The 10,135-nt window shown below is 29.5% G+C and overlaps 1 pseudogene; it reads right to left on the bottom strand.

Annotated features, from left to right (window-relative positions):
- Positions 1-1,275: 1,275 nt before the first annotated feature.
- On the bottom strand, positions 1,276-1,887 carry LOC145577813 (inactive LRR receptor-like serine/threonine-protein kinase BIR2 pseudogene; annotated as a pseudogene).
- Positions 1,888-10,135: the final 8,248 nt, after the last annotated feature.

The raw sequence follows: 10,135 nt of genomic DNA, 5'->3' as shown, positions 1-10,135 counted from the left end.
CGGATCAGACCGAACCGACCCGGATTGGACCGAAGACCGAAAATTAGAATTTTAAGAATCGAAAACCGGACCGATTAAGTTAGGATCGAACCCGGACTGGACCGCTTGGACCGATTTAAGAACTTTTTTAAAAAGAATACTAAATTTTTTATAAAGTTTAGGAAAGCACAAAAAAAGTATTGGAAAAACTATATTGTAACGTCATTTTTACGTCTTTTTTTTGTATGTTTAGTGCAAAAAAGCTTATAAATTAAAAGTTTTCTAAGCTTATTAAGGATGATTTTAACCATTATTTAAGGTTTCACACATATTTTTAATAAAAAATCGGTCCAGTCCAAAACCGTTTTTTATAGGGTTTTGGACCGGACCGAAAAAATGAATTTCAAGACCCGAAGACCTGACCGATTAATTCGGTCCGGTCCGGGGTGGTCCGGTCCATTTTTTCGGTCCGGACCGATTTATGAACACCCCTAATAGGTAGACTCTGTAGGATAATCCGTATATATTTATAGAGTAAAAATAATTTTTAATTATATATAATCATTGGAAAATTTCTATTATATGTTTGAATGTATAGCTATATATAGTTGTTAATAATTATTAATTATATATAATCAAAGGTTTTAAAATAAGTAAATAAAAATCAAATGCCCCAATATTAGGTATATCTAAATGCATGTAACATTTGAATTGTTGAAAAAAAATAATTAAAATGTTGAAAAATGTGGAAATGATCAGCTACATTACATATGACTTAATAGTCAATACCCATCAGGCCATCACTACGTCAAATGGAGCTACTAATCCTTTAATATAAAAAAAAAAATCAAAAAAATTGTGATTCAAACTCGGCTTATGGTTCTTTACGCGAAATAATACATCATGTTACATCCACTAATTATTAAATTAATCGACCCAAGTAAAATTCGTGCAAGAAATATGTGTATCCATTAAAGTAGTTCTTAAACTTGGTGCAAGAAATATGTGTATCCATTAAATTTTAGATTTAATAAGTCCAAATAAAATTTGTGCAAGAAATATGTGGATCCATTAAAGTACTCCTTATAATTTAGGTTAACATTTATTCAAACATACATGAATTGTAAGAGCCTAAAATGAACATGCTTTGATACCAATTATTTTCGAGCAGCCATACGCTCATATTGAGCAAAAATTCTGCATTGAATGCAAAGATAAGGAAAAAGAAGAAGAAGATTTCATCCATCAAAAACTTAAAAATTAAAACCTGAACTAATTACGATCAAACTCATACTACTAAGGCTTGCAAGGCTTGAGAGGGTAACCACAAAGCCCAAGATTATTAGCATAACTTGTTGCATTAAACATCCTCCCATTAACAAAACGAGGAATAGGTCCAACCAAGAGATTATTAGCAACACTAAACTTTGAAACCCTTTGAAGCTCCCCAATAGCATCCGGTATCCGACCCGAAAATCTATTATGATCAAGCTCAAGCGCATTCAAATAGGAGCAATTTCCTAGACTAGCCGGGATCTCACCCGAAAATCGATTAGATGACATCTTAAGAGTGACCAAAAATGGCAGCATAGTAGAGATGTTACTAGGAATTGACCCATAAAACCGATTGTGCGAGAGATTTAAACTTTGTAACCCACTACACTTGGAAATTTCACTTGGGAATTTGCCCTTTAGGCCGAAATAAGAGAGGTTCATGCCTAGAACTCGATTTTCCATAGAATTCCAACATATAATACCGTTAAATTTGCATATAAATCCTGGTAAATTTATGTTGGGATTATCAAAATCCCAAGATTTTAAGAAGTTGTGTGGATCTTCAAGGGAGTGTTTAATGGACTTCAAACAAAGTACATCATCCTCGTCAATTGGTGCCGTATTTTCGCTCATAGTTGTACTCAGCATCAATGTTGTTATTACGATGCTGAAAAAGAATTTTCGTGCCATGGTGTCACGCTTCGACTTTTTAACGTGTGACTTAATTGAGCCTATGTATGAACTAACTATGAAGTATTACATAACTTGTATACCAAAATATATATGAGAGGAAAAAACAAATAAAAGAGAAAGCTTGAATGATGGATATGGACCGTACCTCTTAGGCTTTTTATACACAATTACTAGGAAATGCGAAATAATGTCCACAAAAATCTTCGTCTACTGATCTTTGGCTTGGTCAATAGTTACAAATTGCTGTATTTTTTGACCATTTGAATAGTCCAGTGACTCCAGTCCCTTTCTTCTCGTTCATTGACTTTATTGGCATGGTGCTACCGTATGACGACTTACGGGTTATTTTTAAACAATTTTTTTTAAAAAAAAAAATATAGATTTTAATAATTTGTATTTTTAATTAATTTTTTAAACACGGAGTAATATTTATCAATTTGCTTTCTTGCACTTTAAACGAGCTAGTCATTTTTTTTAATTTCATTTTAGCAATAGTTAAAGGTTATAAAATAATTTGGGTTAAAAAAAAAAAAAAAAAAAAAAAAAAAAGGTTATAAAATAATTTACTTTTTCAAAACTATACATCAAGATAGTATCACATAAATTTTTACGTAACTATGTTTATTGGCTATTCATGCATATTGCCATATTGGTGATATTTCATACTTCATAGTCAAACTTTGAGCTAAATCGAAATTACAAAAAATGAGTACATCCTTCGAGTTAAAATTAAGGGAAGGGGATAATATAGTGATGGGATGATGGATATTACATGCTTTAAGAGATCTAGGGTCGTGAGGTGCTTATTTTTTAGGTTTGTTGTTATGAGTATGAACTAATAGTGGGCCAAAGTGATTGGGCGGGGTCAGTGGCGTATCTAGGAATTCCGAATTGTGGGTTCGGAATCTTAAAAAACAAACGATGCTCATATATTAATTAAATATTCAATACATAAGTTCAATTTTTTTTATTGCAAATGGATGGATTAAACAGTTACAAAATAAAAAATTAAAAATAAAAACCCTACAAAAGCATTTTTCGAGTTTTATACTTTAAAAGCGTGCTAATACACTAGTACTTCTATAAATGATAAATCTATAATTCTATTGCAAAAAATCAATATTACTCATAAAACAAAATTCCAAGTCCCCAATAAACACAAATTTGACAATGGAAAATTTTTCTAGTTATCAATTAAAAGACCGAGTAAAAATTTTAAATTCTAAGTTTCTAAAATTCAATTTGTCAACAATTCAAGTATTCAACAATATATCAAAACTAATTAAACAAATCAGTAATTAATCTAATTATTACTAATTTACAAAAAATAAAGATTTAAGAATTAAGAGGAGTAGAGGAATAAGAGGATTGTTGAAACTAATACGTACGAAAGGATAAAAATAATAATAATATTAGATAAGTATGAAGCAAGTAAAATAAGGAACTCAATAATATTTCTTCATGCTTAATTCACCAAATACAAGAGCCATATATGTAGGCTAACAAACAACAAATAATAAGCTAAAAAACTGAAAGTATAATGCCATTATTAAACCCACTAAATAAACTCATTAACTTCTAAATTCATTTGACTCTCTAACTTAACAAAAGGACCAACATACTACTCCTAAAATTACTGACCCAACTATTGACAAACTCAGGAAGAACAACGGAAGAAATCGAAAGGAAACAAAAAAAAAAAAAAAAAAAAAAAAAAACCAAAAGAATAAATGAGGGCAACTGGTCACGAACCCATGATCTAAAAGGAGCATCACTACTCTATTAGTCACTCCCTTACCAATGTGCCAGACTTACTTATTTGGTTATTTACTTCAAAAAAAAATTCTTTTAACCTTTTTTTTTTTCTTTTTTTTAAAAAAAAAAATCAAAACTTATAATTTTTTTTCAAAAAAATCTGGGGGTTCATTAAACCCCCCTAGATCCGCCCATGGGCAGGGCCGTCCCAACCTTTTTGGAGGCCCTATGCAGGAATGAAGTGTATAATTTGGTTGATGGCGAGATTAGATTCACTATCTCCAACTATACACTTAAGATCATTAGCCACTAGACCACAATTAGTATGTATGTATATTTAATGCAACATATTTTATTTATTTATTTTAACAGAGTTAAGTATAATGTTGGGTACTAACATTTACAATTTTTCACCTTTTGGGTACTCCCACTTTTTTTTTCACCGTTTGGGTACTCAAGTGTACAGTCCAGTGATAAAGTTAGTACCTTAGGTTAAAAAAGTTAGTACCTTGGGTTAAGAAATAAAATCAGCAAAAAATGTTAGTACCCTATTAATTGCGACTAACATATGATTGGATGGGGGCCTCTAGGGTAAATACACGTGTCCATGGGGAAGCGGAAAATTCTGCTGCCAGTGACTTAAATCAGTGGTCCAAAATTAATTCTTTCGTATTTCTAACGGTGCGCATGTTTTAACCAGGTTTTTTTTTCTTAACAATCCCTAATTCACTTGTACATATACATTACAGCAATAACCATAAGTAGAGTTAAGATTACAATCCTATAAAATGAAATATGATTCTTCCTGATTTCTTCCATTTCAAGTAGCCTGTCATTGCTCTGCATCAGTTTTATCATTTCGTATTTCACTTCCCATTCATAATCATCATCAATCCACTCCCAAAAATCACATCCATTAGGCTTCATGTAATTTTGGCATGTATGAAATCTCCTAAAAGGATTTTTGGTTGTTCTTGAAATTCTCCGAGCAACCCGTCTGGAACATCTACAAAAATTAGTAACACTAGCCATTCCTACTTCCTTGCAGAGACTGGAGAACAAACTTGAAGGAATGAAGACTTGTTGATGGCTTCCTGTTGTTGCTTTATGTTGCTAATATGATTTTTGTAACACCCCTAAATCTCCCTCTACGGAAATACCAGTATAATACGTATAATTATACCGTAGAGATAGACTTGGGCGTATTACCGCCGCGTGATTACGCAAGGCTACTCAAAATACTTAACTCAATACCAAAAACTTGCAGCGGAAACTCAACTTTCTTTTATTAATACTTATGAAAATAGTAACATTGTTATGAGTACTCTAAATAAAGACAAGACCAACATTTCTAAACTAGGTGAAGCAAATCCCGGGACTCCCATATGCTCATTCATGACTCCACCTGAAAATAGTCAACACTGCTTACCATTACGGTAAACAGGGCGAACCAAAACAAATAGAAAATACAGATTAACAAAATATGCTAAGTACGATAAGTGCAAGATAATGTAAACTCAATTTATTTGCAAACATGCTTTTAAAATCGATTCCAATAAATAATCCACTAATTCCAAAACTCATGATTCAAAACCAATTCCAATGATTCAACATTCAAAATAATTGATAAACCAATTCCTTTAAAAATCCAATTCCTTTTTGAACCAATTTCTTTAAATCCAATTCCTCACCCAAGTGTGCACACCCCCCAAGCTAGTCTCCTTATATTACAAGGTTATTCTTGAGGAAAGACCCGGTCATACAAAGTCCAAGGCCTTATCAATAAACCAAATCCGCATAGTGGGATTACCAACCTGCTTATAAAGCATTAATAATAATAATAATAATTCAATGGTTCAATAAATCCTTTTAAGATCCAACAAATCCAATATAATTCAAACTCCTTTTTGATGAGTCCACATACTTTCAAAATCAAAACATTTTAAATAAATACTTGAGGATAAAATCTCATATTAATAGCTTTCCAAAATCAATAACTCTTCCTTGAAAAACCTTTTATTTAATTCAACAAACCTTTTAAAAATCAAATTATTTAAACACAATAAGTAATTCAAACCATTTAAAACATGATTTAAAAACCAAAATACTTTTATCAATACCTCCAAACATGATTTATTTCAAAATCATAATTCAAATCAATTTAATTCAATCACCAATCAAATCAAATAAAACATGTTATTCAAACCAATCACTTTCAAAGGTATCTAGCCACCTAACGTACCTTGATCCTTGCTTAGCTATACACACCAAAAGAACCTCAAGAATCTTGGTCGAACACACCCTACAAATAAATATAACCTTAATCAATATAAGGTTAACAAATAATTAAAAACCCCCAACTATATGTACATGAACCTTTTAATTAATTTCTCATAAACATCATAAAAATATGATTTTATATAATTAAAACTACTCATAATAATTTTTATAAATCCCCCATAATAAAAATAATAATAATTGAATAAGAGAAGGGAAGAAGAAAAGATAAGAGACCAAGGAAAAGAGAAGAATTGGATTTGCATAGAAAATAATAGACAGAACTTTCAGAGGCTATAACTCCTTTGATATAGCTCGGAATTGGATGATTTTTGAGCCTAACCTCAAGGACTTTTCGATAGGAACAACTTTCTGTGAAACGTTCATACCCCAAAAACTGAGCAGAAGTGCCCGAAAATTGGCTTCAAAGATAAACGGGATGATTTGTGTAAAATTGAGGAGAAGAAAAGAAGAGAATTGGTGTGAAGAATGTGAGAGGTATGAAGGGGTATTTATAGGCTAGGATGTAGAAAGGATAGAGTTTAAGGTGTGATATGATTACTAGAAAATGTGATAAGTTTTTGGGGTTGTTAAGGTACTTGAATCAAATTAAGTCTAGATTAATAGTTGGGTTAAAAGATAAGAAAATTTAAATGGATATACATATGGTTGGGAGAAGAAAGATAGGAACAAAATGAGATAATGAAGAAGAAAATTAGAGGATAATTTAAAATATAATAATTAACAAACTAAAGTGATAACAATCAATAATAATACAATAATTGAATAAATAAATATTTTAGATAATATCAAAATTAGTTAAATACATAATGTATATTAAATATTTCTCTTGAAATAGTTAGTAAAATATGGACCGACCTTAAAAAGATAATTAAACCTATATTATTAATTTAGAAATCCAAAAATAATTAATTATTCAAATGATTAAATACTTATATTTGGCGCTAAAATTCAAATATTATTTTGGCCCCAAATAATGAAATTACTAAAATACCCTTTTTATAAAATAATTCTTAATTAATTAATTATAAAATACGTATGAAAATACGGGGTATTACAATTTTTTTTGTTTTATTTTTAAATTCAACGGCTAGTTGTATATTTGAAGCAGCCTCATCAATTTTTGGGAATTTAGTATTTTTGTTTAAAAAAATTTGGAATACATTTATATGATCATATTAATCAAGGTACTCACTTATTTCTAACGTTTTTCATGGAGGGGACTAACTTTTTTTGCCAAATAATTGAAAGAGGGGACTGACTTTTTCTCCGGTGAGTTTATGTTGAGTTAATTGGTCGGAAACTTAACTAGAGTACCCAAAAAGTGAAAAAAAAAAAAAAAAAAAAGTGGGAGTACTCAAAAGGTGAAAAAATTAAAATGTTAGTACCCAACATTATACTTAACTCATTTTAACACTTGAGGCCCCAACTAAATTTGTGCCACTGGCTGCACACGGTAAGGGTTGGCCTTGTGCCCTTGTGATTGGGGAGAGCGGAGGCTTTTTTTTTTTTTATTTTATTTTATTTTATTTTTAATGTTAGCAACAAGGGGCATTGTTCACATGATTATGTTCATTCATTTTAAATTTATTCGTAAAATATAATATCTATTTATCAAACATTTTATATAGGTTTTTAAAATTTTCATACATACAAGTTATTATTGGACATATATAACAGCTTTTGGTTGAATGGACTTATGATAAAATATACTCACCAAATACTTTGTCTTAATTAATAAGAATGATAATGGTTTAGAATCTTTAAAAACCTTAGCCTCTTCTCTCTTTTCTCTATCCTAAACTTTAGCCTTCTTTGTTATTTTGAAAGGGCTTTCATTGGTAGAATTCCCCACTCCCAATCTTTATTTCTTTTTAGTTTTTTATTTCTTAGGTTATAATAATGTCTCCCTTGAAAGAAATAGTTTATTACAATCGGAAAAAAAAGGGTAATAAGAATAATGATAATTATTCATATACGGTTTACATAACATGTTTTGTTAAAAAAAGAGACGAAGCACTAGAGTCGTCAAACTCCAATTGACATATATTCCCTTGTCCCATAATACATGACACAATCAATTATTGCACACATATCAATGCATTAGTTTGACTCTATTTTTATATAATTAAATATTAATAAAAATTATTTTTAAAATTATATTATGAAACTTTATATTAAAACCTATCTAACAACACTTTTTATGATAAGATATATTTTTATTATGTAAGTAAAAAATTGTAGTCAAACCTAATGCATGAATAGTGAAAAAAAGTCACCCGTCTCATGTATTATGGGACGGAGGGAGTAGTATTATTCATATATATCAGAATGATGGATGAACTTCACATAAATTTCCAAATTAACAACAATTTATCAATTGTCAAAGTGAAACCAAATCAGATTAGAGTATAATTTAATGTTTGTGTTTACTTATATTATTGCTAAACATCTTTAATTTTGTGATTTTAAAAAAGTGAAAATTTTCATTTATATGAAGTGTATATAAATACAAATCTAATAATAACATTTCATATACAATATATATTTTTAATAAAATTAGAGTAAAAAAAAAGTTTAAGGATCTATTCTCTTCAGCTTATTTTCAGTTCAGTTCCTAATTTCCTTCTCTTATAAAATATTTAGTTTAGTTCAGTTTCAATAAGTTCAGTTCACCTTAGTATAGTTAATCAGAACATGCCCTAAGTTAAAAATAAATATAAAATTATAGCAAAACAGATGAACACATAACCTTAAACGAAAATTAAGAGGATATTGAATAACCAAATAATACGAAGCTACTTATGTTATTCAAATTTTCATAGCTAATGATGGCATACATACATGAATTAAGTTAAGTTTGGTTTAATGGGAAAGATTACATCTTACAACATCGAGGTTGGAGCTAAAATTTAAAACCGCTCGAAAAAGAAAACTGGAACAAATATTTAAAAAATTAAAAATGAGTAGAATACTCTGTAAAAAAATACGTAGTACTTGGTAAAATACGAAGTAGTAAATCTAGTAATGATTGCATACACGAAGCTAGCTGCTATTCGGACATATTTGGCATAGCCTCATAAATTAACCCATTTGTGATTTTCTGACACAAGACACAAGGTGATATTACAGCTAGGAATCAAAATACAGTGTTACTTCTATTTAGTACAGGACAGTACAGTAATCCGTAGCATACACTTGTAGTACAGACCTTTGGACTGATGCGAGTTTAGTGTATGACTTTAGATGCTAAATTGCCTTAATTGAATGGGAGTTTGTTAGAATTGTCTTGGTCGATATTTTTAAATACTTTGTTCAATTTTTTCACATTTACTCATTGATATTTCAAAATATTAATGCGGTTTATATTTTTAAATACTTTATTCAATTTTTTTTACATTTTTACTCAATGATATTTCAAAATATTAATGGTTATAGTTATGTACTGACAAAATTAAAAGTTCAATTGATGTATGTAAAATTTTACTGTATAATGACAAAAATATAATCGCTAAAATGGAAATTAAATATTATAGGCTATAAATATTTTTCATAAGGAAAGAGAAAGAGTGGAGGGAAAATTTTTAACCAGTGCATGACATGTATCATCACTGGTTTCGCTTTTAGTATTAAGTTATTGATTGATGATTATTGATACTAATACGAAAGAGTATGCTTAATTATGGGCCTGTTCATATTTACTTATTTTCAGTTCAGCTCCAATCAGTTCAGTTCAATTCAATTCAGCTCCAATCAGTTCAGTTCAGCTCAGTTGTTAATTTTCATAAACATTTTCATATATTTTTATGCATTTTAATTTTTCAGTTCAGTTTAGTTCAGTTCAGTTCAGCTCCAATCAGTTCAGTTCAGTTCAGCTAAGTTCAGTAAATATGAACAGGCCCTATGTCAAAATCATAATATTGCAATTAAATGAAGCAGAGGAAATTTATACGAAATACTTATTGTCTAGATTTTTATTATACCAAGTACGTATTGTATACTCCCTTCGTGATTAAATAAAAGGAAATGTTTTTCTTTTATGTCTATGTTTACATAAATAAGCGTTTTCGTTTTTATTAACAACTTCTCTTTATTTTTTTTTTTAATAATATTCTATTAACGAATGATCCTCACA

The sequence above is a fragment of the Chenopodium album genome, chromosome 2 (assembly GCF_948465745.1).
Source record: "Chenopodium album chromosome 2, dcCheAlbu1.1, whole genome shotgun sequence".
Taxonomy (NCBI): Eukaryota; Viridiplantae; Streptophyta; class Magnoliopsida; order Caryophyllales; family Amaranthaceae; genus Chenopodium; species Chenopodium album.
This window is presented reverse-complemented; position numbering and strand designations above follow the sequence as displayed.